At 43.5% G+C, this 27,323-nt stretch overlaps 1 protein-coding gene across 5 annotated transcripts in view; it reads left to right on the top strand.

The window, feature by feature from the left end:
* The first annotated feature begins 816 nt into the window (after positions 1–816).
* The window catches only part of SGCD (sarcoglycan delta), a 335,023-nt gene continuing 308,516 nt past the window's right edge, over positions 817–27,323 (top strand). Inside the window, exons 1-3 of one of the 5 annotated variants that reach the window (XM_086758689.1) lie at positions 817–848; positions 1,518–1,758; positions 5,321–5,446. The gene's annotated coding sequence lies outside the window, so the exon portion shown is untranslated. Of the gene's footprint in view, positions 849–1,517; positions 1,759–4,888; positions 5,447–6,785; positions 6,897–27,323 lie in introns of those variants that run through there. The other 4 variants (XM_086758690.1, XM_086758691.1, XM_086758695.1 and 1 more) reach the window with 4 other exon arrangements.

Here is a 27,323-nt window from a genome sequence, read left to right as displayed (position 1 = left end):
CAGCCTGTAACAATGAATTCAGTGCATGGCTTGGAGGGGACAGCTATACCAGCTCCTTCCACAGACCAAAGCCTTGTTCTCTCTCTGTTTGTCACTGCAAGTAATGGCTGTGAAGCAAACAAAGGGGAACGCAGCTGATGTTTAACAGCCACTGTACAACCACTAAGCTACTTCTGCCTCGTAGCTGGGAGCTTATATGGGGAACATGTTGTAGGTTTATCTGCTCCATGCTGGCGGGTTATAAACCTGAGTTTCCCCTAGGTATACCCCTTTCCCACACTTGTTCTTTCTTACTGTGTGTGAGTAGGAAAGATGGGCTCAGGATGGAGTTTTAGATTTATAATAATTGACTTTTCATTCATGTTTTCAGTGAAAACACTAGTGTGCATGTACCAGCGTGGCAGCTTGCAAGAACACAATCACTCTGTGATATGTAAAAGTGCAGATATATGTATACACACAGGTGTGCATGCCACAAATATAAACAAACACACTTTTGCTATACCTATCTTAGAGCTTCTGGTCTGAAGAGAATGTGAGTTTTCCTGTGTATTTGTCTTCTGTCTTCTTTGCACTGATTTAATTTGCTTAGAGTAACAGGAAGACACATAGAGGGAAATAAGCACTTGTCTTTACGTTTTGTCTATATATATGTACCATTCCCTTCACACAAAACATGACTCACCAGCAGCAGGTGTCCTGCTGTTATGTTAGGCAGATCAGCAACGATAGGAGAGGGCTGCCTCTGCTCTCCCTATATGGCATCCCCGAGGGATGCTAAAAATAGTTCAGAGATTTCCAGCGAAGTAAAAGTATTTGTGGGCTTTGAACGAAGTCTGCTTCTGAAGGTAAGAATCAGAGCTGATCTGTTTCATCTGCAATTCCTTTTTTTTTTTTTCCTGTGCGAAGCTTGCCTTGGCAGTTGATCAGCAAATATTATCTGGCGCAGGGCTGGGAGTTTGTAATTATAAACAGTTGCTCTCCGTGTTTGTGGAAACAGGGTGGGGACTGACCAGTTAAAGGAAATCAGTGTAACAGAGCCTTCGCAGCTGAGGCAGAGACAACAGAGGAATGTGTCTTATTTAGTTATAGTTGCCTCTTTTTATTCTCTCTTTTTTTCCTCTCTCAGCTGTTAGAGAATCTGAACAGCATATGAGCAATCACAGCATGTGACTCTGCTCCGAGTAGCAGGCAAGCTATTGCTGGTAGTTACAGCCACCACGATACCAGTCCAGTAAGCAAAGTTGTCTGCGAAGTTACTGTAGCAGCAGAATATGAAAAGTGAGGAACAATTTGTATTTCTGAGATATGTGCAAACCAGGGTGCTACGTGCCCCCCATGGAAGTGTGGCTGAGGGGTCTTTTCAGCCTTGCTGGTAAATGCCTGTGTATATATACTCAGATACTGATATGCAGACTACTGCCTAAAAGAAAAAATACTGTTTCAGAGGAAAAAAAAATTATATATATGTGTGTGTGTGTGTGTATCCACATGCATCCACATCTGCACGTATGCAGGGAGATGGCGTGTTGCTGGACTGCAGAAAAGCCCCACAAGCCTTGCGTTGAGCCACCACCTCCGTGGCTTTGTGCAGCGCAGAAATGGAGACGTAAGGGCTGAGTCTCACTTCTGAAAAATGAACTACAAGGGCTGCTCGTTACACCAGAATAACCTCACGGGCTGTGATGGATTTCCTCTGATTTTTCGCGTGGCATCGCCGATATTGATGACAAGCGACTTCTGCTTTGTGAAAAGAGGGTAAAAATCCGACAGCCCTGCACCAGGCATCGCTGAGGACAGCGGTGTGTGTCGCACACTCGCGTGAGCACCATCCTGGGAAACAGCTGTCCCCTGACTCCCAGCCCTGGTGGATAAGGATTTTCCATGCGTTGTCTCCTTCTCTGCCCTTGTTTAGGGCTGGTTTTGGCAAATGAGTTCCTGAGGGGTGAGCAGGCCCGGGGCCCAGCTGCGGTGCTGTCGGGATAGAGATGGTGCGACTGTGGCCATCGCGGAGGTCCTGCTGCCTGAGCTCCTGCAGTAGGTGCTGGGAGCCCATCAGCAGCAAGGCTTAGTTACTGGGCTGTTCCTGGAATTGGTACCAATTCCCAGCTGGGCCAGTAAGCATGGGGGAAATGGAGGGGACCAGCCAATGGCAGAAGCAATCTGATTTTAGCTCCCTGATGTTGGGCCAGCTTCTGCTAACATCAGCGTCAATGGCAAAACCAATGTTAATTTGAGTGGGAAAAGGACTGAACCCAAATTACTATATGCTGGCCTGTGTAATTATCTTTATTGCCTGATAGGGAAGGAAGACCTTATCCACTCAGTGCATTTCTGTGGCTGCCTGGCTGCGCTCCAGTGATGCACCAGCCTCTGAGCAGACGGGCTGGGAGAGGGGGACAGGAGTGCTGTATCCATTCACGGGGGGCTGTAATTCACTGTCATGCCCAAATGATTAAATCCTGCTTATTTCAAACTGGCAGGTAATGGAGTAACACCCACAAATATGGTGGGTAGGATTTAGCTCCAGGTGCTTGCAGAAAAACTTTTCCTGTCGAGTCCAAAGTTCAAAATCCCGATGCCTGTGAATGGCCACAGAGGAGAGAGCACGTAGGTTTTAGTCAGTGGTAAACATCACATTTCTAGACTGGTAAAAAGAGTGAAAATTTAAGAAAATGACATAGAAGCACAAGAAGACAGGGCAGCTTTGCTAAGTGCTAGGGATGGACATAAACTAAAGAGCAATCCTATTTGGCAGCACAGAGAATCTGCTGGGGTTGGCAGTCTGAAACCTGCTCCACAATAATTGTTTTCTTCTCCAATAAACCAATGTATTGATTAGGGTAAGCAGAAAGGATCAGTCCTGAAGGAGCTCTGCAGGGCGTTTTACCACACTGCTTAGTTCAAATGGTCACACTTGATACTCGTGTGTTTTCCTCTGCCGAGCAAACTGGATATGACAGAAGACAATGTAATTTAGGATTTTTTCCTCTTTCTGAAAATGAATTGCTACATGTGATTTCATATGCTCACACTTGCATATTTATGGGCAGTCCCAAAATCTAATTTCCATTGTGCCGACTCCTGTTTAGCACAGACTTAATTTTGCAACTTTTAGCTAAATTCTCTTGACAAAATAATATTATAGCATATTGAAACAAAACAGACATTTTAATAGAAGCATGCTGAATGATCAATTCTTCCTGAAAGCACACACCACTGTTACCTTTGTGATAGCTAAATGTGATAGGTGAAGTAAGCCAAGATGGCATGGAAATGTAGAGTTGTTCCTGACCCCTGCGTCGGCTCTCCAATGCTCTTGCATCTCTCTAGTTGCCACAAAAGGGTGCACAAATGGTTTGCAACTGAGAGGACTCTCTAGCTGGTTTACTCCTCTTAATAATAATTCATGACAAGGACATCAAGATGCAAACCATGCCAGGCAAGCTCATAGGAAGGAGGCCACCGTGGTGGAGGCTGTCAGTAATCTTATTGCAAAGACCACAGCCATTCTTTGGGCGCGTCTTCTTTAGCTGGCCATCTGCTTTGCATTCCCTGGTGGTACCTCGGTTTGGATCTCTGGTTTGTTTGTCATTTCGGTCTCCCACTTTATTATTTCCAGAGCCGAGTGAACGGCTGCCAATGCAATGAGATTGCATTGTGAGCTTTGCGACACGGTATACTTTTTTTTTTATCTCGAAGCCTCAGCTCCTGGAATTAGTTGATTACGTTAGAATCCCAGCATTCATTAAAAAAAAAAAAAAAGAATGAAAAAAAAAAAAAGAGTGGATCTCTGGTCCTCGCAAACTGAGGAAAAAGCCTGGAAAAAAAAGGATCCCTGCAGACTTAGTAATCACAACGCAAATAAAAAGAGGCTTTTTTTTTTTTTCCCAACATCAGACTGTTTTACAGACAATCATCCTATTTCTGAGTCTCTCACACGCAGTTTTTGAGTGCTGGGTGCTGGCAAACCTGAGCAGCAATTGTTTATTTCTAAAGGCAGGGAAAATAAGTAGAGTCATCTCTAACGGGAAAAGTTACTTTATTTTTGCCTGCACTGCCTTTCCCTCTGCTGCTGCAGCGCGCTCCTGCCTGTGGTCAGTACAGCACTGGGAAGCCATTGCAGCAGCTTGAAGAGCAACTCACATCCCAGTAAATCCCAGTGAGAAATGGGAGAACAAGTGTTTGCGTGATCCAGAGCCGTGATTCCCTGGAGGTCAGGAGCAGCAGCTGCTGCTGTCACTGACCTCATAACTTTAAATAATCTTAGCTAAGGCTGCACGGCATTTGTGTGTTCATGGCCCATCTGAAATGTGATGAGGGCTTGCCCAGTTCTGGGGTGGAGACTGTCACTCATTCCCCAGCTTGGGGATATATTTGGGATGCAATTACGAGAGCTGGGGAGGATCCATCATTTATATTTCAGTTTGTCTGGTATACTCTTTTCCTACTTTTATTTATCTGTGGGAAAAGAGATGACATTCAAGACTGATTTTAACAAAACATGTTTGTTGGTCTGGATTTTTCATCACTCTGGGTTGGGGCCTTAGGGAAACATATTTGCTTTTATTGCTTTTTTTCTAGTAACTGAATGGAATTAGCATTCCCTGCCATTGCTGGCCAACTGGATCCAGTGCACAGTGCAAATCAGTGCAAATGAAGGACAACAACTGTAATAAATTTGCAGGAGGGAAGAATTTAAAATAAAAAGAATAACCCTAAAGAAAATGAAGAGCCATAGGTCAAATTTGTTGCTGGCCTGACTTGATGAAATTTATGGTGCTTGATACTTCCCAGTTTTGCTGATAGGCTTTTATTTTCTTTTCATCTGTCAAATTTATTCAGTACTTTTCACTTTTCTCATAGTTGGAGATGAGATGAACACAGAAGTTCTCCATATAACCTACAAGACGTAGAGGAGTGCCTGTACAGAGGTGTGTGTGTAGGGCAGGACCTTCGTGCACTTTCCATGCGCTGTTCAAAATCGCTCGCTGTCGTTTGCAAGCTTTTTAGATGGGCAAGAGAACAACTTCACTAGGGCTTCAAACTGTGTGACACTGAGATGGAAAAAGGCAACTTCTTTCTAGTTAATCAGGATTTTTTATACTTAATTTAATTTTATCTGGTGCTGTTGTAGTGACAGTGAGGTTCAGCAGCACGGTGGCAACTCAGTGGGTCACAAAGTAGAAGACCTCAACCAACTCCTGATAAACTTTTGGAAGAATCCAATTTCTATTCTGACAGTGATTAACTTCATAGTCTAGTGGTAACCACTCAAGAAGCAATCCCTCTGATTCATGTACCCGTACTTCTGTTTAAGTTGTTACAGGGTTCATCAGTGATGATTTCTCTTCCTCAGAAAAGAAGAAAAAAAAAAGAAAAAAAAAGAGTCCTTAATCTGGAGAGAGGGAAGGAAATGTGGAAGAGGATAATATCTTCAGCTGAGGTTTTGGTTTTTAACTGTATACCCTACTTCATGTAATTCAGTTGGGTACTGATTTTACAGACCTCCGATGAACCAAAACCTGGCATTTTATTGGAATTTTAAAGAAAGTGAGGGGGCTGGGCTCACAGAGAGGAAGGAAGAGCAGCAAGTGATGGAAAAGTTCTCTGTGAATACAATTAAACCTGTCCTGGCAAACGGCAGTTGGCAGCTACTTGAGTTTATTGGAAACTATTTCATTTTTCTACCTTGATCCTTAGCTCCAGAACAAAACAGGGAAGGAAAGAATTAATTGCCATCTGGTAAAACCAAAGCATTTGCATACAGTGGCAAAACAAGCAATTTTTTAAGGTAGAAAAGACTGTTTCCACTAACCCCACCTCCAACACATGAAGCTCGAAGGGAAAACGAGCCGTGTTGCTACTGAAGCCTTTGTACCCCGTGCTGGGTAGCCAAGTGTCTGCTGCCTCTGTGATGCTGTGCAGGTTGGGCACTGGGGGACCAGCTGGACCAAAGGGCTGGGACGCGGAGGGTATTCCAGTGCAGCCCGAGGCAGGGTGGACTGCTTGGAATTAAATGAACACTAAACCTTGCTTTCTTGATTTTTGGTGGATCCTTTCAAAAAAACTGCAGTGGCTTATCTTAACCCTCCCATGGGCGGCAGGGAGGGATGGCTGTGGAAGTGCCCTCCTGTGCCAGCCGTGCCCGGATTGGGTCTGGTCAGGTCCCAGGGGGATACACGGAGTGTGTGTGCTGGACGTGGTGGGTGCTGTGGCCTGTTTGCCCCCTCCCGCCAGCCCCTGGCCATCTTCTCGGAGAAAGAGGCCACTTGGCTGCTGGCCACAGTCTCCTTTGCTAAAAGGCTTCGATAGGGAGAGGGATGGGGGAAAGAAGGAGGAAAAGAATTTAAAAAAAAAAGGAGGAAGGGAGAAGAAATGGGGGGGGGGGGGGTGAAGGTGGTGGGAAAAGAGGAGCAGGAAAAAGGGGGATGGGAAAATGGGAAGGAATGGGAAAATGGGAGGGGATGGGGAAAAGCGGGGTGAAAATATGGATAAAGGAGAAAAGTGAGGTGAAAGAAAAGAGAAATAAAAAGGCAGGGGAAGGGAGACGGGATGGGAAAGACGCGTAGCGAGCAGAGGCGCTCCCGCTCTGTGCAGCCGATGCCGGCGGAGGCGCGGGCGGGGCGGGGCGGGCACAGCCGGGTCCGGGCCCGCCCCCCCCGCAACTCCCCCGCCCGCGCCGGGCCCGGGCCCGCCCCCCCGCAACTCCCCCACCGCCCGCCGGGGCCGGGGCGCCGCGGCCGCGTGCGGGAGGCGGCGCGGCTGAGCGCCGCGGCGTGAGGCAGCGCCGCGCTCCCGCTGCCGGAGGAGCCGCTCCGCCGCCGGCCCCCGCCCTCCCCCCCGCCAACCCCACCCTGGGCCGGGATGATCTCCTGAGGAGCCCCGCCGCCCAGGTGAGTGCCCCGCCCCGGCCCCGCTGTCGGACTTGGTGGAGTTGCGGGGTCTGGCCGGAGCCGCACACCCTTCCGGTGCAGCCCCCGGGGCTCCTTGTTCGCGTTCCCGGGAGGAGGGGAAAGTGGCTCTTTGCGGCGGGAGGATGCTGCTCGGTCCTCCGGGAGGCTCGGCTGAGATTTGGGGCGGGAGGATGTGCGGTGTCTGGAGCGAGGGGCGACGCTCCCGTGGTCGAGGGGAAGGGACTTTTGGAAGTGACCGGGGGCTGCGCGGGGCCAGCCGGGGCTGATGGGCTGAATCCATAAAAGCGTGCGGGTTCGGCGGGTGAAAACGGGCTCAAATCTGGGTGAAATCTGGCGAAAAAAAAAAAAAAGCTGTGGGAGCGCCCGGCTGGGCGAGGGATGCGGCTGGGATACCCGGGCCGGGGAGACCAACAGGTGCGGTGGCTGCTGCGGGACCGGGAGAGGCTGCGGGGGTCAGGGCTGGGGCCGGCCGAACTGAGCCCCCGCTCCCCAGCGGGGCTGGGGCTTCGGTGTGGGAAGCTTTTCGAGAGGCGAACGTGTGGGTACCAGGTGCTGCTCACACGAAAGGCTGGAGCGCAAGTGTATCCTGCACTGGTTGTTATTATTGTTATTTTTTTTTACTGGTGGGAAAAAATGTGTCCGGTAACAAAAACTTTCTAAGAAAAGTAATGGATTTTTTATGAGAAAGAAGCTCCTTCCCCTAAGCGTTACAGAATCTCACAGGCTTGTTGGTTGTACTGACAGCGCACTGGATTTTCTGGTGGTCTTCTTAGGGAGCAGCTAGTACTGCAGAAGATGCATCTTGGTCTGCAGCGTTAAGCATGTTGGCTGAGGTGTCTTTGCTTTGGCATTGTCAATTTCAGGTATCATAACAAACAGGTGAAAAAAAAAAGCCAAATACAAATATTTATCCAACTGTGAAAGAGTGTAAAGCCCATGGATCCAAGTATTTCCTGTGAAGTCAACTTTTAAACCAGCTTCTCCCTAGACAGCAGTTCACATTTTTCAAGGGGAGAAAGGATGGGTGAAATTGAATTGTCCAAATTAAGTCAGAATGAATTGCTTAATATTCAGAGAGGTTGATAAATGAACCATTAAATCAACACTTGAATAGTGTCTCATTGAGAAGAGAAATGAACAACTCGCAGTTGTGTGCTGGGCAGAACAGGTCGGGGAGTGACGTTACTGTGTTCCTGTGCCGAGCTGAGCGCTGCTGCTGCTAACAGCTGGATTTGCTGTGGGACATTACACTGGCACAGGAACGAGCTCTTGTCCCCTGTGCTGTGAGGAGCAGCACCTGCTGTAAGTGACCGTCATTGTCCCAGCTTCATCTTAAAGGAGAGAAATCTTGGTTATGCGTCATTTGGCTTAAATGAACGTAACTCCATTGACTTCTGATGTTGATGTATACCTCTTGAGAATCCCCTCCTGTATTTCAAACTAATTTTTTTTTTTTTTTTCCTGTGAGGAAGAGCTACATTTTGAATGCTAGTTTGAGGAAAATATTGTACTGATAAATGAAAAAATAACAGTAATCATTTTGAAACAAACCAAACAAGATTCCTTATAGTAAAAGATCTTTTCAGAGCCTCACCTCTCAGTAAAACAGTGTGTGAACTTGGCTTCTAAATCCTTCAGTGAGCATAGGGTACAGCTGTTGTAATATTCTGGTTGTGACTGAAAAATTACCATTGTCTTTGCCCCTTGAAGTCCTTGAAATTCTTGTCTTGGAGTGCACTGAGGGTGTTAAGTTTATCCTTATTGTGCTTTCTGGAAACTTCTGATGCTTTATTTGAAGAATCATGGATCATACGCTCCTGATGTTTTTCATTTGCACTTCTTTGCTTTTGCAAGTAACTTAGAATAGCTAATTTTGCTTAAAAATTTTAAAATTTAAGAAGTTACGGTTCTTTTGTGCATTCAAACTGAGTATTACAAAGAGGAAAATAAGGAGAGACTTTTTTTTTTTTTTTTAGGGCTTGGAGAAACAGGTTACCCAGGCTCCAGCTGAAGGCGGGATTGTAAATTGATTCATGATTTGAGAAAGCTCCTTGCCTACATTTCACCTGAGAGAAGCCTGTGTGTAAACCTTCAGATAGGCAGGGCCATTTATTCAGGTGTTTATAATTACACAGAAGTGTGTTACGTAATGAGATCTGTTGCTCTTTATTTAAGGTGACGTGGATGCAGGCACACATCCTCCAGGTGACGGGTTATTAGGTGGGTGCAACAGAAGTTGCTTGAATGCGTGAGGAGCTTGATACTATCTGTGATGAAGCAGATGGACAAGTAGGTGTGTTTTCCCTCGCAGGAGAGGAGGCTCTGGATCGGGAAATGCCTTCAGATAGTGGTGTGCATTTTTCAAATGTTTTGCTGTTCTCAAGGGCCAGAGTAGCTGCAGGTATTTTTGTGCACCAGCAATGTCTGGTTAGACTAGTCTTCATTTGCTTCTAATCGTCCTCAAGAATAAAAGAAGTAAAAGGTTTTTTTTTTTGAAAATCTACTATGCCTCATAAGGTTATCCTACTGCTTCTGATTCCTTGCTCACTATTTTTCTTTGAAATCTTAATGCATTTCTTTAGTTCTTTTGATAAAGACTTGAGCTTGCGCTTGCTGGGAAATGGTTGCTCTATGTTGAGAAAGTGCTGGCGTCTTACTGACTTATTTTGGGAGTAGTGGAGAAAAATATAAAAGATTCACTTGCATTGATTAAAACCTTCAGGGCAATCTTCTAACACTGCGGTTCTCTAGGTGAAAAATTAACTTTTTCCTTTGTCTACTCCCGCTTTTATTTCATTTGTGAGAATCCCAGGCTCTGTTATCAGTTTACATCAAGTCCCTTAGGTGTGTTTGAAGTGGAAAGTATCTCAGCCTAAAAGCTCACATGCAATTTGCTCTCTGAGTCCGCTTGTCTCTGGCTGGCAGCAGATACGCCTCGATACCATCAGTCCCCGGGACCCTAACGAAGGCAGGGTTTGTGGTAGCCCACGGTTCCTCAGCTGGGAAAGGTTTCCTGAATGTTTGTCAAAAAAATAGTTAACAGCTACCTCAATGCTTTTCCAGAGGCTTTGGCAAGATAGCACTTTAGGTGTAGCTTAATGACAAACTTTGATTTATGAAGTAACTGAAAATGTTTGAGTTTTTGCATCTGGAGTGAAAGTATAGGAAGTTCCTGCATTTCACCTGCGGCTCTCCAGCACAACGTGCAGCTAACAGCTTGTCTCTCATTGATTTTAATAAAAGATTTTTTGCTGAATATGTCTGGAGTAGTTTGAAAACATATTGTTAACTTTTTTGGGCGGCAGTAAGTTACTAAACACGGTAAAGAATTTTGCAATGTCGTCTTAAATAACCTTGAGAGATCTTAGGTCTTAAATACTTTTAACATCCCCCCTCTCTCCCTGGGTTTAAGATGGATCATATTGGAAAGCTGGTATTTTTTTCAATTTGAGGCTAAATATTGAGAAGAAACAAATGAATGCTCTTCCCAGCCTACCAAGCAAGGGCTGGTATGAGTATGACTCATGTATCTGTGCATTTTCCCTGGGAATTCTGTGCTTTCTTCCCCTCCACCTCGTCAGCTGTGCTCAGTAACAGCTCACCTGGCTTGTATCTGACTCGTCTGGAAATACTTCAGAAGGATCCCATTGACATTACCAGGCACTGTGGGTCATGCTTGAAATCTTGCCATTCTGGTGTCAAGCTTTTTCTTTCTTTCTTTTCTTTTTTTTTTTTCCTCCCTTGATTGCTGACATTTTTAGCTGCTGTTCTGTTGAATTTGAGTAGAACTAGTGAAAATGGACATCATGTTGTGGGTTGGTTTTTTTTTTTGTGGATTTTTTTTTTTTTTTTGCCTTTGAGAAATGGGAGATCTTGCTTTTCTCTAAAGACGGAGCGCCAGGGTGATAATCAGCTCCTGTGCCTAGCAAGGGAGAATACTGGTAAAAAACTTCACCAAGTGAAAACTGTAAAATTTCAGCATTGTCACTCAGTTTAGCCAGATAATCTGATATGGACACTGGAGTTTTATTATTTTTCTTTTAAAATGTAATGATGGTTTTAGGAATCTGGTGTTGCACAGAAAGCTCCCTGAATCTAGTGCCTTGTAAAGTGGTAAACTGGTGGTACTGGGTTATGGTAATATTGCCATTGCTGCCTGTCTTGGTCCCGAGGGAATGGTAGGGTTTGTCAGGTTGGGTGTTGGAGAACCACTGTGAATGCAGAAGAGCCCGTTTTTCTTTTTTTTTTTCCTGGTGTTAGCCTGAGAAATAAAGTTTATTTCCTTGCGATACTGACACGAGTGAAGGACCTCTTGCTGCAGGCAGCTCTGTTATTCTCTGTAGTGCTTGGATTGCTCAGCAGAGGGAGAACAGACCATATCACACAAGGCACCCAAAAACCGCTCTGACTGAGGGGAAAGGAGTCCCAAAGCATCCCTGGCTGCTGGAATTCTTCTCATTTTAAAGCTCAGAGCAAAGCTGTGATTTTTCACCTCTTGATCAAAAGTAGCTGCCTCAATCTGGAGGTTAACAGAGTATTTCAGATGGCAGAGTAAGTGGTTGTTATAGAAAATATTTGTCCAAATCCAAGAAGCAGCATGCCTGAAAAATCTCGTAGGTCTAAGTGCTTCCTAAATATTCAGGAGCTTTCCTGAATATTTAGGAAGAAAATGCTGGAGTAGGCCTTGAGTGACTGAAGCTTTCCAGCACATCCAGAGATAAACAAAATGAAGAAAACAAAACCAAACCCTTAACTTAGTTGAAATTCAAGCAGCACGTAATCCACATGACTCATCTCCAGGCCAGATCTTTAACTGCTGGAAATCAGGGTAGCTCCGTTGACTTCCCCGGCACTGTGCCAGCTGTGCCACTGGCTGGAGGGCTGGCCTGCTGTTTTTTGGGGGAAAGTTTGAGCAAAAGATTTTCACTGAGGTTTTGGTTTTTGGGGTTTTTTTTAAATTTTTTTTTATTTGATATTTTTTGAGGGTGTGAAAGGTATTTGGTTAAGGAGTAAAATCTGTGCTTGGGCAAATAGACAGTATGGTTCAGCAGAGATTTGCTCCCCTGTAGCGTACTGTGCGGAAATCCAGAATTAGAAATTTGGTTTTTGTCAGGGATGTCAGTTTAATGTGATAAGAAAACAGCTGTTAAAATGCTGCCAGATAAAAGCAAGATGATAAGCATGAAGGGGAAAAAAGTGGTGGGAAGTTCTTGCAATTGGATTGAGTAAGGCAGTATTTTGGAGACCCAACTGGTTCCCAGTCTGCCACCGGCCCAGCTGGTGATCTGGTGGGCTTCAGGGCTGTGTTCTTCAGGAACAGGGAGTGTCAGTGCTCTTACACCATTTAGGTCACTGAGGTGCCATTTACTGAGGCCTTTTAGTAGGCAGAGCGCCTTAAGGTACTGGCCCTGGCAGCGAGAGGCGGTTTGAGTGGAGCGGGGCTCCAAACACGCTCCCTTGCTTGATCAGAGGCGTGACCCGGCCCTGCACTGGACATTGTCTGCATAGATGGAAGTGTTCATGTAAAGCATGAGCCAGAAGTCTGCAGAGGATGATGAAAAGGGTCCCAGCCCTCTTTTAGACAGGGAATTGTGCCCAACTGGCAAATGCGGAGTGTGCTACTGAGAAAAAGAGCATCGTCTGGAGGTGCCAGGAAGGAAAGTCAGCTCTCCAGTCTTCTGCCCTGGCTCGTAAAAACAAATTCAAACCAGAGCCAGCACTGAGTTTGCTTTCAAATTCTTACCTGCCGTGCAAACTGGTTGTGAAGACTCTGCGTTTCCATTCCTGTTAGCGATCAGTCTCCATCCCTGCTTCCAGTCTGGCTCTGCCAGGTCCTTCCTGGCGCACGGACCGCCTGTATCGCCTGCACGGATCAGCTGTGCTCTGCCTGGGGCAGGCGGTGGGAGCGATCGTATCGAGCTGATGCTATTAACAGCAGGAGAAACACCTCTCTCCCGAGGAGAGTTCATCTCTGCTGGATAATGAGCTCTGTTTCGCTCAGGACTGAGTTGCCGCTGGATGGATCACAGCAAAGCGCAAACGAGGATGCGGCGCTGGGCACTTCCCGCAGCCTCCCTCATACATAGCAAATAGCTAATTAAAGGAGAGCTGGTTTGAGCCATTGGACTGCTGCTACCCTGACTTCTTACAGAAGAATCTTGTGTGGTTTGTCTTGCTTCAGTAACTTTTTGAAGTCTTTCAGAGCTGTACATTGCAGCAAGCCCCAGCTTTTAGTCTGACTTCCCGACTGTTGCAAGTGTGGGATCTGAAGAGTGGAGCTGGGGAGTGAAGGCTCAGCCATACTGAGGGTTGTCCATGTACGTGTACAAAATGCATCGCCGTGGTGTGGAGTATGAGAGCCTTTCCATGACTTAAAAAATAACCTGTAAATCCCTCTGTTTATATATATAATTTGAATTACAAATATAGAAAGCATAAACTTTTTTTTTTGGAGTGTCAGCATGGGCAGGCTTGCTCCTCTTGCTGCTTATTTTATGGATATAAATGGGATGTAAATGGATTTTCTACCTTATGCTCTCTGTCTGAAGGAGGATAAAATTTACTGTTTTTGCTGTCATGCTCAGGTAAAACAGTAACCCTGAATTTTGGCAGTTTTACATTATCAAGTTTACAGATATTCCAGCTTTCAAGTTTTGTCTTTCAGTATACATGACTTCTCAAAGAAGTGAATCCAAAATAAACTTTAGAGCAAGAATTATACCTTATTTAACCTGACTACTTTTTATTTCGTCTCAGTAAGACCAAAGAAGAATCATAGCCCTTACAGGGCGTAGCTCAGTTTTGTGCTTACACATTGGTCCCGAGTAGCTGAATTATTTTGCAGCTTTGTTCACAGAGCTTGCACTAGCATTTTGTAGAAAGCCATTAGCTGTATTCGTGCCTTTCTCGCAGCCTGTGGAGAGAAAAAAATAGAAGGTGCAGCTTTTCAGATGGAAATAGAAAATACAGTGTCAGGCCAAATGTGAACCTGCCCTTTTGGGATGGGAGATGGCAGAGGGGACTCTGGAGGGTTTTTTCTTTTCTAACTTATGAGGCAACTTGGGTCTGATCTACTCCATAATTTCAAGCCTTATAGAATATTTCCCATTTACTGCCCTAATAAGACCAAAGGTAAAATTTTATGGGACATTGTGAGCCAAATGGTTACCTACTTTTTAAATATCTTTGGTTCCAGGGCAGGTGGAAATGAGAAGTGTCTCTTACAAATCTCAGCCCAATTAATACAGTTTATCTAAACATGCTCTGGCTTATCCTACTAACACTTCACAAAAAAGTAGAAATTGTCCTTATTTCTTGTCCTCACAAGAAAGTAACAACAACTCGGGTGGTCAGACGAAAGACTCGCATAGCTCAGCATCCTGTCCCTGATACGTATCAGTCCTGGTGGTTTGACTCTTCTTCGGTCTATAGAGTCCCCAATGTATTTCTACATCTGATGCTTTCTTAACATGTAAGGCTGTATAGAAATAATTTTGCTCTCCTCATCCATCACAGTTACACTTCTTTGTATGTTTTCTTTTAAAGAAGGGATAACCTGCAGGCATTTTTAAGACACAGATAAATCATTAGTTTATTTTATTTTGTCATGGTATTTTGTATTTCAGTCTATATTTCCTGAAAAGTTCTGAAATGATTTGCCTTTTTTTGGTTGCTGCTGAGCTGATGTTTCCAGAAAACTGCCTGTAATGACTACATCTCTCTTCTGCATTAGAACTGTTAATTCAGAGCCTGTCAGTCTATGTGGACAGTCATACTCCTTTTTTTCCAGTGCAATATTTTGCATTTATTAACATTTAATTTACTCTGTCATTTTGCTGCCCAATCACAGTGTCTTGAGACTCTTCTGCAGCTTTCACGTCAGTTACAATTTTGCCTACTCTTAATCATTCTGTTTTATCAGTGAAGTTTGGCACTTCATTACCTCCTTCTCCCCTTCTTAGACCAGTAATGGATGTGTGGGCTAGCACAGGTCTCAGCACAAATGATGAGATGAGGCGTTAACAGCCTCCCATCATCGTGACAAATGTTTCTTTATTCTTCCCTTTCCCTTTATTTCTGGTTTGTTTTTTTTTTTTTTTTTTTTTGCTAGTTTTTGATCCTTAAGATCAGCTCACTTTCTATCTCACCATAGCCTGCCTTTTCTTTAAGGCTCTTTTTAAGATTCTTTGAGGCTCTTTGATGAAGGGTCTGGGAGCAGCTACATGCATCTCCATGCCTACCATGTCACCTTACTCATGGGCTTGGTAACTGCTTCAGGGAAGTCGAACAGATTTGTCGTTGCGCGACTGCTGTCTGCAAAACCTCTGACTCTTCCCAAGTGTATAATGCACCCGCTGATTCTATTTTGTTATGTTTTCTATCAATTTTTCTTATATTGAAGTTACTCAGTGGTTTGGATCTTGGAACATTTGGCTTTTTTATTAAATATTCAACTGTGGAAAGCCGATGAAAGAAGTGAGACATGTTTTACATAAGATTTTATGGATATTGTGGGTTGGGTTTTTTTTGTTTTTTTTTGTTTTTTGTTTTTTTTTGTCCCACTCTGAACTGCAGTGTTTACAGCTTTGTTCAGAGTTGTGAGGTCAGAATCAGAAATTGTGACATTGTTGTCTCTGCATCACCAATACATCACCTTGGTGTTATCGTGTTATGCTGCATGACACTGCTGAATTTCACCATGACAATTTTCGAAGCAGTGCCCTGAGGTGTACAAGATGAGACTTTATCAATGGTAATAAGCTTTAATGCATGTGTTGTGAGGAATAAATTGAACACTAGAACCCATGTTGACTGAAACCAAATGTATTACAGTTTAAAGCCGTTCTTGTATACAGAAGTATCAAGACACAGGGCTATCTGCATGCCTGGAAAAGGAACTCTAACGAGTGTTTCAGGTTTTAAAGTTCCAGAAATAAAACTTACAAGTTGGGAAAAGAAGATACTTTTATTTTACTCCCTACATCTTTGTTCATTGCTCTACAAAACCCTGACACCACCAGTACTGCAGGTTTCTGATACCATCATTTGTCACTAGCCTTGTGTTGTAACTCTGTTTTATGGAAGGTTTAATGTTGGAAGCTTAGCTGTGTTCTCAGCAGGAGACTCTGAAATATATATATATGAAGTCTTGTAATGAAAAAGCAGTGAGAGAAAACTATAGTCCTCGTAAATACCCACCTCAGAATGGGCTGGCTGGCATTCCTGAATCCTTCCCTTTGTTTTGCACTGTTGGTCTCTCCTGAAGCACCAGGTCGTGATGGGTACGTGTTCCCTGTGACCTTATGTGCCAAGGCTAATAGAGCTGTCAGACGTCTCTTCCGTAGCAGTAGAAAGCTTGTACTCGCTAAATTGTCGTCTTGTTCACCGAAGAGTGGGGAAAGGCTTGTCCAAAGGTTACAGGACCATCAAGTGTAAATCAGCACAGTCTCCAAATTTCATGTCATCAAGAATTTTCTTCTCTGGTCCACGATGGTGACCTTGCATTAAAAAGGGGCATTTGTTGTGGAAGTACATGCTGTCCTCTTAATAATGAGACCTGGATTACCTGTTTTGGCAGTAAGCAGATTTTTAAGAGACTTATCTAACAGCTTCAAAATCAGCCAGTCAGTGGGTGACTTACACATAAAATTAGGTGATAATGCCAGTTTCAATTTTGTTGTTCTTCCTTTCCTTATTTCTGGGTTTTTCTGTGCCTCAATTGCACACCTGCAGTTGGAAGCGAAACAGCTTTTTGTCTTTCATGGAGCAGCTGTGATCTCAGTTGTGAGCCATCTTGGGGTGATGGCAGCTGAAAGACATGAAATTTCCACAGTTCCGGTTATTTGATCCCAACAAAGCAGAAGTCTTGAATTCCACAGTAACTCAGCATGTTCTTTGACACTGTTCTTGGTGGCAGGACCAGAGTTTCCAAATGCAAACTGCCCATGTTGCTGTCCTTGTGCTGTCTGCCCAAAACCGTGAGAGACGTCTTTGGTCACTCCTTGCTGTGCTAGGTCACTCTTGGTGCAACTCTGGCAGCCTAGGACATTGCTTGTCATGTCTTACAGCACCTGAAATTCAAGCCTAGGTTTTCTCCAAATGGGTGGCCACTATGTAGGGTTGCTTGACTGGTTGGTTCATGGTGCCTGAACCTTGCTGGTGCTGCAGTGACTTGGAAAAGGGATGCATCCCAGGAGCATTGCCATCTCTTTGTATGAGGAAACCATCCATCTTCACTGCATCAGCCTTGTGATGGCAGATGGAAAAAAAATGAGGCGTTTCACTGGAGGGAAATCACTGAGCTCTTCTTCTCATCATTGAAATGGCTTGAATTCCCAGTTTGGTATAGGTGTGCAGGGCTGAATGGCCATGTGTGTGTTTGCCTGTTCCAGGCTGCCCTGCCCAGCTGTTGGCAGGGCTGGGGCAGTGCCCTGGCAGCCACCTTGGTGCAGGGTATGTGGGACGTGAGCTGCTTCTTGAAGGTGTCGCGTGAATACGCGCCATGTGCCAGCTGCTGAAAGGCGCCTTCGATAGCATCCGATCTCGTGGGTTTCATTGCACTCGTATAAGTAACAAAATCACGGCATCAGGTTTTTACACAGCAGGGCTGATATTGGCAGTGGTACCTTGTTAAAATGAAGGACTGTCTGTCTTATTACAGATAATGTGAGACCAACCTGCATTTTCTGCTTTCTGACAGTATACTGTGCCAGATAAAGTCCAGGGAGAGTGATGTGCAAGTTTAGTCACTTTAATACTGTTTTTTTTGAGAACTGCTGTGTTTAAGATTAGAGTTTTTGTTAGCGGCAAGATAGGGGAGAGTTTGGTGTTTGCTTGCTTTTTAAGTTGTACAATAATGGAAGAGTTGTTTTGAGTGATTAATGTGACAAAGATGGAAACAAGGAATTATGAAATGTCTGCAAAAAAAAGTCATCAATGTGATTTGCATCAATGATATCTTTAAAACAGCTTTTTTTTTTGTTTGCACAAAACCTGTTGGCATGAAGTTTGCTTTGTCCATGTTTGTGGCAAAGATGTATCTCTGTATCTATATTAACTTCAGAGGCTGAAATATCAAGTATATGAATACAGCATGCTGCAAATAGTAAATTTTGACTGTAAGCTTGTAAATGTTCAGAGTATTGTGTACTTCAGTTATGGCATCACCTTCCCCAAAACCGAGAGAAAACTCTTGAGACTGTTAACACTACAGTTAAGCAAAAAATTAAAAATAATATTAGGTGTCCAAATACTCATAGTGTTAGCTGAAAATTAGATGGCCAATAGCTGTAGTGTCATCCAAGTTCGGGTATCTCACTTGGGAGCCTCAGGGCCATATACAGTCTCTAGAGCCTCCACAGGGTGATTCAAAGCTCTGAATTTAGAACCTGATTCTCTCCTATGAGTATGTAAGGAGTTCAGGTTCCTGACTTGGATCCTTAAATTAGCTGCCTAGATGGAGTTGATTCTCTGCTCTTCTCCCTGCTTGCCTTTTGTGTCTTTGAAAACATCGTTTCCCTCCTCCTTCCTCCTTGTTTTTAATTGTTTTCTTTTTGAAAATTATCCAGGATTAGTTGATGATAATGGATTCCAGTAATGGAAGATCTACCTAAGGAAACTGAAGATAGAAGCACTTTCCTCTTTATTGAAAAAATGTATCTTGTTTCTCTTTTGAGCCTTGGTGGATCTGGCTTTGATTTCCAGACACTGATACTCTGCTAGATGAGGGAACTCTGTAGTGGATGTACTTTCAATGTGCAGGAATTAATTAGCTGTAATTAGACTTCACTTTTGCATTCCTAAATTAAATATCCTTAATTCCCTTAATTTTTCATGCATTTTATTCAGGTTCTGATTAATGACAGAGTATGGTAATACTATGAGGCCGTTCTAGCTTTAGTGTATTTGGAAGTACTGGACCAGCGCTGTGCAGTAGTGGGGTATCTAGAAAATGTGAGAGAGGTGGGGAAGCCTTAGAGTGGGATCTGAGCCTCAGCACTCCTTATAGCTGCCACATTTTGAGAGGGATTGGATGGACATTCCGTATTGATTGTCCATTGGAGAGTCTCTTCCCAAAGAACTCAGTGCCTTGGGGTCAGTGATTGTGTGCAGCCCTGAAGGGGAAAATGGAGCACTTGTCGCAAGGTAAGCAAGTGGAGGGAGGGTATCATAGTAGTTTCCTCTTATTTTTCTTCTTTTTTTTTTGTCCTGATAGTGACATTGAGGCATTTCCCAGAGAGAAGAACAAAGAAATGGAGAAGGATGCACATTGGGTTTTTTGTGGTTTTGGTTTTTTTTTAAGGGTACATAAGGACTTTTGTTCTTAAGGTTTTGGGGTTGGGTTTTTTTTTGTGTTTTTTTTTTTAATTTGTAATGGCAGCAGTTTATGCAGTTGTTTGTGCTTTGAAAAAGTGACCTCTCGTTGGTAATAGAAGACAAGAGTGTAAGGTTGTGAACTGAAGGACTTGTAAGGATTTGTGCTGTAAGCTGGGAGCTCTGCAGTTAAAAGCAGCAGAGGACTAAGACATGTATCGGCCAGTCCATGAGTGCTGTTGAAAGTGAAGCTGTGGAAGGTCAGAGGTAGATAGCAGATAACAGATCAGGTGAGGCTTTTCTGGTGATGACAGTGGAAATACCACTGATGATGTCTCCAGTGCAATAGTGCTGATACTCATAGTGATTCTCCCTTGAGAAAGATGAACCTGAACTGGGCCAGGACCACAGAAAAGTTGGTGGTGTGATGAAAGCCCTGGAAAGGAGCCCTGACAGGAGATGAGTGGAGGAAACTGAAAGCTGAAAAGAATACTGATCACTAATTAAAAATGTAATGGAGGGGAGTACAAATGAGAAAAAAAAAAAAGTCAATAAGGTAAAGCAAAGTGCTGGAGCAAGAATAAAAGATACACTTTGGCTATGAATCAATTTAGGCTAGAAATGAGAAAGAGGACTGTAATTGGTAAAGCGACATCCTTCAAAGAGTGGGTAATGGGGTGTAGTTCATGGGAGGGTGAAGGGAGACGATGGTACTTAGGAGTGCTGTGCCCCTGGAAGGCTTTGCTGGTTCTAAATAACATATTTGTTGATGTGTTTTCCAACCAGTAAGTTGGTGGCTTTTCCACTTTCCATTCTCAAATTGTGTGTGTTTTCTTTAAAAAAAAAAAACAGTTTACAGCCTGCAGTACTTTGAGACTGCATTGTTCACCCTTACAGGCTTTTTTTTTTTTGTCCATCCAGAAAGGCCAGAATTGTTTTTGCTGTGTACAGCTGCGAGGTTTAGTAATGATGCTGGTTTTGACTTGCCAGCTGGACAGAACCAGAAGGAAGTAGCTGCTCAGCCCCAGCTCACCTCTGCTGCCTGGGCTCTCATCCCAAGGCAGGAACACGTTTCTGGCTATCCCATTCCCGATAAGAACTGAGCTGCTCTTCTGTTTACAAAGACAAGGGGTCCTTTTCTGTCGTATTCATTTATTTTGAGTGGAGACAGTGAAATCTCAGTCTGCTTTTGTGATTTGATAGGACCGGATGACAGAGCTGCCGTGTTTAGGGGAAGAAGGCTCAGATAAAGCAGCTGCATCTTCCTCTGGACTCCCATGCCTGCGTTCTCCCCTGTGCAGTGCTCTGGGGTTGAGATATGCTGTACAAAGAGGAAAAATCAAGATTCCTGAGCAGGCTGCAAATGAAACAAACCATTTCTGAGTTTCCTGCCTCTCTTTTTTTTTTTTTTTTTCCTTTCCAAAGGATACAAAGGCGTGGAAGAAGCCATGCAAAACCCAATTTGCATTTCCATTAAAACCAGGTAAAAACAGAAGTGAAAGTTAATATGCAGCTCTTTAATGAGGCTGAGAGAATGACAGCATCACCATTGGGATCACAGAAAATAAAGGTCAGTGCATAGAAAATATATGGGTGTCAAATCAGGGGAAGACTGACTGCAGAAGCTGACCAGTCATCCCCAGGTTTGCTTTCTGAGTGCATCCCGATTCATGCAATTTCCCAGCATTTATTTTAGCTATGCACATGGTTTTGAATCTTTTTTTTTTTTTTTATTTCATGTGAGTTAGGCCAGAAATACTGTGCATTCCTTTCAAAAAGTTTGTGCTAAGGATGCCTGGTGTTCAGTGAATGATAATGATCAATAATACGAAATGAAATCCAAGAATTCTCTGGGTTTGTTTGTTGTTTTTTTTTTTGCCTGTTTAACTCTGAGAATTATCTCCCTGTGTTACAGCTTTCTCAAACAGGAGGAGTGAGGAGCACAGGTACCATTAGCACTAACGTAGTACAAGCAGCTTAGAACATGTTTTGATGGCTCTTTGGTATTTTGGATCAGTAATACTTTTTTGGCAGCGTCAGATGTGGGGGATGCATAATTTTTCTGAGCAGCCAATTAAAGTAATGACTTGGATGGCAAGTTCCTCTCCTTTTTCCTCCTGTGTATGGCTGTACCCTTCCTATAAAGAAGTTGTATCTTAATTGGCAATCCCCCCTGCATCTGCTCACTCCGTCACCCCCTACAGAGAGGCACAGTGCTTAATTAAAAGGGAGTTTGTGTTTGTTTATCTCTGGAATTTCACTTGTGCTTTTGTAGATGTTTCAAAGGCAGATAAGTTTTTTTTTTTTTTTTTTAAGAGACCTTGCTAAGTAATTAATCCTGTAATATTATTACTTTAAGAAAAGGAAAAAAAAACAGCTGAATTCATTGGAGATGAGAAACCCCGAAGTTGTCAAACTTGCAATGTCTGTTGGAAAGAGGAGTGTGGTGAGACCCATCAGAGGAGCCAGTCTTCCTAGGAGGGTGGTATGACCCTGTGAATAGCGAAGGTTTTGCTACACCATTCCTCTAATGTTCTTCTCATGAGGGAGCAACTGCTCCTGGAAGTGGCAAGGGTGCTCTGCCTCCAGAGAAATTTTAGTCTGTGGCCACAGCAACGAGCCTTTACGTGGAGAAATGTTTTACGTTGTGAACCAAGTTGTGAACCAAGCCAGCAACTCGTAATGTCTAAGCCTACAGTTTTATAACTCAGGGGGTCTCCAGCACTTTGGAGTCATCTTTAACTCTCTAAATTGCTTGCAGAGGACTACGCACTTTTGTCATCAAAATTTTAATTAAAATCACTGCTGAGGTGTGGTGAGATCCCCTGAGACAGACATGAACTCCTTCACATGGCTTCAGAGACCAGCGGTCTGGAAAATATGGCACTTCATTTTAAGAGAAAATGAGTGAATGAGATTCTTGGGAGCAGCATTTTCCCAATACCGTAGCTTTTTTTGCTACCTCGTATCCTTCCGCTTGTTCTGCCCGAAGGAAGGCACATTCCCAGGGATCCATCGGCTGGACTTTGGGAGCTGCTTACAGCACAGTCATCCTACCAGCGTCTTGCTAGGATTACACTGCCCTTGAGCTGGATAAGCTGCTGCTGTACCCATCTCTTCTCAGGCCAGGTTCTTCTGAGGGGTTCAGCTTTTGCTACGCAAGATGATGTATTGCTTCAGCTCTCCTGGAAGCTGAGGAGTGGTTAGTATTTCACACCACTGGGCTTTAGAAGATGCTTAAAATCAGATGATAAAATGTCTAATCATTCTGAATTGGATTCCTTTCCCCCTTTTTATTCCACTCGCCCGACCAGGCTTTAGCCAGAAGATTGCTTAAAACAGTTGCTCATTTGCCAAGGCTGAAAGAAGGGTAGTGTAAGCACAGTTGTGACTGGTAACACACCTGTATTTCATATACCCATGAGGGACAATGTTGTAGTTTCTTACATGCAACAATGCTGATGTCTCATGATCAGCACCATGCTACGTAAGTGAGTAAGGAGTAGTAGTGCATGGCTGTGACTGCTCTGATGTTGTTTGAACAACAGTTAGATATTTCATCTTAACAGAAGGCTGCTGAATATCTGGGATGTTCTCTCACATCTACTTGCCAGGTGCTTGGCACAAAATAGTATTTCAATCCATTCTAGTCTTCAGCAGTGTTGAATGATGAGCACAGCATGCTCAAGGGAACAAAAAACACAAAGGTGAATTGAGTTTATGCTGGTGGTAGGGACAAGAAATAAAGCTACTGGATGGATTCCTGGGAGTCATACTACTTACCCTACCTCCATTGGCTGATTAAATATGATGAACCTAGCAAAGGAGGTCGTTCTCTTGCTTTCCCTCAAGCTCAGAGTGATGTGGCTGGAGCAGGGATTGGAGCATGAACTAGAAAGTCCTTGGATATGTTGTACTCTAAGCTGCATTTCTGCTCCCCTGAGCCAGAGACTTGAACGGCGTGTCTAGTGTAGTTAGTGCAGAGGCAAATCAGTCCCTCTGTGCTCGCTTGGGTAGGGGAGGAGGAATCTGGAAACCAAAAGATTAATTGCCTGAAACTTGGGTGGTATTTTTAATTTTTTTTTGTCTGATTGATTTCTGGGATTTGGGGGGAGATGGCATAAAGAGAAGCTCTTCTGGAGTGGCAGTGCTAGAAAGGGATTAGGAAACCATCAAACAAATGGGTTTTCTTTGTGCTCAGTGCACTCTGCTCTTCAGTTTCATTAGGACACATTAGACTCGTAAAGATGACCAGTGAAATTGTCTTGACAAAGATTTCTCCAAGGACATAAAAACAGATCAGTAAAGAAGAGTGACTGGAAAGACCCTACCAATTACCAGATTCCCTAACCACCTTTCTTAATTTTCTCACAAGCTAATGGGGAGGAGGAAGAGGAGGAACACACCTTCGCTGGAACGCTGCGCAGGAGAACAGGGTTGCTATTAAAAGCCCAATAATGACTTCTGTCAGTTTATGCAGATTTGCACTGCTGGGTTACTCTGTGCCTGGCACTTGGCAAAGCACAGATAACATTTAAATCAGGCAGTAAGTGTAATTAAGTACTACCCTTCAGCACATCTCTCCTTTTAAGACATTTTTATACACTGTGATTTAGAACATGACAATTGGGTGAGATTAAAGCAGCAAATTGTGCCTATAAAACAAGCCCTGAGAATAGCAAGGGACTGTAAAATTTTATAAAGGGGAATACAGCACATGCCTCCAATCCGATAAAACTTTTGTGAGCTGGGAGATTAACTGTGAAATACAAATAAGATGATACAGTATGCGTAGCATTCGGATAGTAAATTGCTTGTTATTGTAACAACTTATTTCCTCTACCCAGAAGATTTCTTTCTTAACTTTTCCAGAAAATCTCACCACCTGAATGATCCATTAACCACTGGAGATGTGGAGGGAAGGTAGGAAGCCAGAGAGCAGTAATGTCCCTGTAAGGAAAGCAATAGCCTAAGTGTAGTGCAAAAGAGCATCTGTGCAGTGAAGCTTGTGATTGGTTTCTTCCCTAGCTTCAGGTGAGTTGAATTTGCAAAGGGGAAAAAAAAAACTTTACCTTACTTCAGTTCCTAAATAAGACTGGAATGTTTTCTTGGGAAACAAAAATGCTGCTTTATGTGAAAAGTCTAAAATGTTCTGTGGTGCTTGACAGTGTTTGGCTGTTTCTGATGCACTTTGAATGCATCTGAGCATCATCATCAACTGCACTTGGCATATCTTAAAGAAAAGGCTCTGAGTATTTTAGAAACTTCTTACTTTGTTTGCAGTTCTCAAACCTGGTGGGCTACAATGCACCTTGACAAATCACACTGAAATTGTTTCATTGATAGTAGCCGAAAGGCAGAAACTCCCTTCGTTATCACTGGCCTCAGTGGCTTCTGCTCATGAAATGCTGCCTCTGTGTTGTGGCATCACCTTTCACAGACCTAATGATCTTGTGTGTTCTCCCTTCCTTCCATTCACACTAATTCTACCCCATTCAGTCTTGCACTGCTTTTTCATTGATTAGCATAATTAGCCTTTATTAAGAGTCATTGAGTCTGAATACATTCAACTTAAATGTCTGGTGAAGGCATGCAGAACCCAAAACCCTGCTCGTTTTTTTCCTAGATGGCATTAGTTGTAGAGAGAAATTGTGTTGCTTTTTAGACCGTTGTATGTCATTCAAATTAGAAGGAAGAACATGAATGTGACATGGGGAGGAGGATGATGGCTGGCTTCCTTACTGTCTGATATACTCTGACCACCTTTGCTTTGCTTAAAATAAACCCAAATAACTTTACAAGACTTAATTTTAATTTCTATTATATAAGGAAATAGCAAAATTGGAAGAAGAGATTTAAGTTATTCTGGAGGTGTAATAGACAGTTGGGTTTTAAACACTGGGCAGGCACTGCATTACGAACAAAATGTAATGCCAAGCCATGGACAAATAGCAGAGCGAGGAAGGAAATAGAGAAGAAACAAGTGGGAGCCTGTGAAAAAGCAGCTGCATTGACAGCAAACCATTTTGTGGGCACATGTCATGCTCAGCCCTTGTTTTGATAGAGGGGATGTTTACACATTGTGTGTTGCTTTTATGCTTGAATTCCTTTTGACTTTTGGATTTATTATTCAGTGCCATATTTATGTTTGAGATTGTTTTGATATTGTTAGGGAGATGTCAATACTTCTGAATCAACATTTAAAAAGTTCTGGTATACAGAAATGTTGACCTTTTCTTCTTCCTTGGTTTGAAAAGTCAGTTCAAAATGGCAAGGTTTCGTACAGAATGGAAATTCCCTTTTCTGTAAGATGCAGGTACCTCCAGCCAAAACAGGCACTCTTTTCACACCAGTATGCTGCTCCCACCTTCCATCACATCTCAGTTTCTAAGGGAGGATGAGAATTTGCTTCACCATGTTCTGTAGCTACTGGGCATCCAGGAAGGTTCTGGATAGGTTCACTGCTGCAGGTCTTGCTGTGTTCTCCTCCAGTCACAGTATCATTGGCTCAACGAATCAAACCAGAACAGTTGAAATGTTTCAAAACATCTGTAGGAAGTCAGTAGCATAGAAGAGATTTTTGAAAATGGAAGTCCCAAATATTGGAGACAGTGTTAGGACAAGCTGTCTGTGAACAGCATGTTACTCCTGGTCTTGGTTGGGAAGGCAGCTGCATCCCGCACCCGTTGCACTGCGTCTGCTGCAGGCAGAGTCCTGATGAACGTCAAACTTGATCTCGGTGCACACTGTGCCTGATCTGTCTTGGACTCTTAATTTTCCCAGTAACTGAGTTTATAGCTTATTGTGTCAATGCTCAGAGGAAGTTTTTGTCCGTGTGATTACACTGATACCAGTTTTTGCCCATTCTAGTGTCCACACTTTTTTTTTTTTTTCATTTGAGTGAAGTAAGTCCTCAGTCTTTCATTAGGTATGTTCTATTTCACTCTGTTTTTGATGAGGATGAACTGGGCTTTGGGATTTTGCCTCTGCTGCTCATATGTATTTTAGTACCTCTAGTGTGTGCCAGAGAATTAGGCACTCAGCCCGTAGTGAACTTCAGAGTGAATTGGGCCATAATTGAAACTGCAGCGTGAGAGTTGCCTACACTGATGTGCTGAACTAGGACCAGAATCTTTTAGTACTTCATTTATTTCTGTTTTTTGTTTTTTTCCGCCCCCCCCCCCCAGGTTTTAGTGGTATCTCTTGTTGCACAATCTACCTTTCAAAAGTACCAATTTGATTTTTTACATTAGAGGTGGTAGGGAGTAAGCACAGAAACCAGTGGAATATTAGTTCTTTGGCATGGTGTGGTGGTTTAGCCCGGATCACCACACAGTTTCTTATTCACCCTCCCCCTACCCAGTGGGACAGGGGAGAGAAATTGGGAAGAAAGGAAAACTCGTGGGTTGAGATAAAAACAGTTTACTAAAAATACTAAAAACTACAAAGCTAACAGGATATAAGGATATTAATATCTACAAAATATACAAAATGAACAATGTACAATTTCTCACCACCCGATGTCCAAATGACCGACGCAGCCCGTCCTGAGCAGCGATCACAGGAACAACACCGAGCAGCAAGCAAAGGGGGGGAGAGCAAGCTAGCAAGGTAGAGGGAACGATGCCAGCAAGCAAGAGAGAAGAAAAGAATGCCAAGGGTGCCTGAACGGATACCCAACAAGAATGTCCAAAAAGAAAAGGAATACCAGAAAATGATGCCCCCTCCCATGGGCAACCCCCACTTATATACTGAGCATGACGTTTATGGCATGGAATACTCTCTTTGGCCAGTTTGGATCAATTATGCTGTCTGTCTTTCGCCCAGCTTCCCGCATCTGCATGTTAACGAGACTTAGAAAGCCAGACAGTGTCCTTGGTCTCATTAACAACAACTTGTATCATCAGAATGTTTTTATCAACATTCTTCACACACAAAATCCAAAACACACTGGCTACTGAGAAGAAAATTAACTCCATCCCTGCTGAAACCAGGACACATGGAAAAGCGTAGTCTCAAAAATTTGACCTATAAGTACTTGACTTATCTCTATTCTGGTCTATTGGGATGGCTGTGATTGTTGATTAAAAACAA

The sequence above is a fragment of the Chlamydotis macqueenii genome, chromosome 14 (genome assembly GCF_036417535.1).
Source record: "Chlamydotis macqueenii isolate bChlMac1 chromosome 14, bChlMac1.mat, whole genome shotgun sequence".
Lineage (NCBI taxonomy): Eukaryota > Metazoa > Chordata > Aves > Otidiformes > Otididae > Chlamydotis > Chlamydotis macqueenii.
The sequence above is the reverse complement of the archived record's forward strand: the minus strand, read 5'-3'. Positions and strand labels throughout refer to the sequence as shown.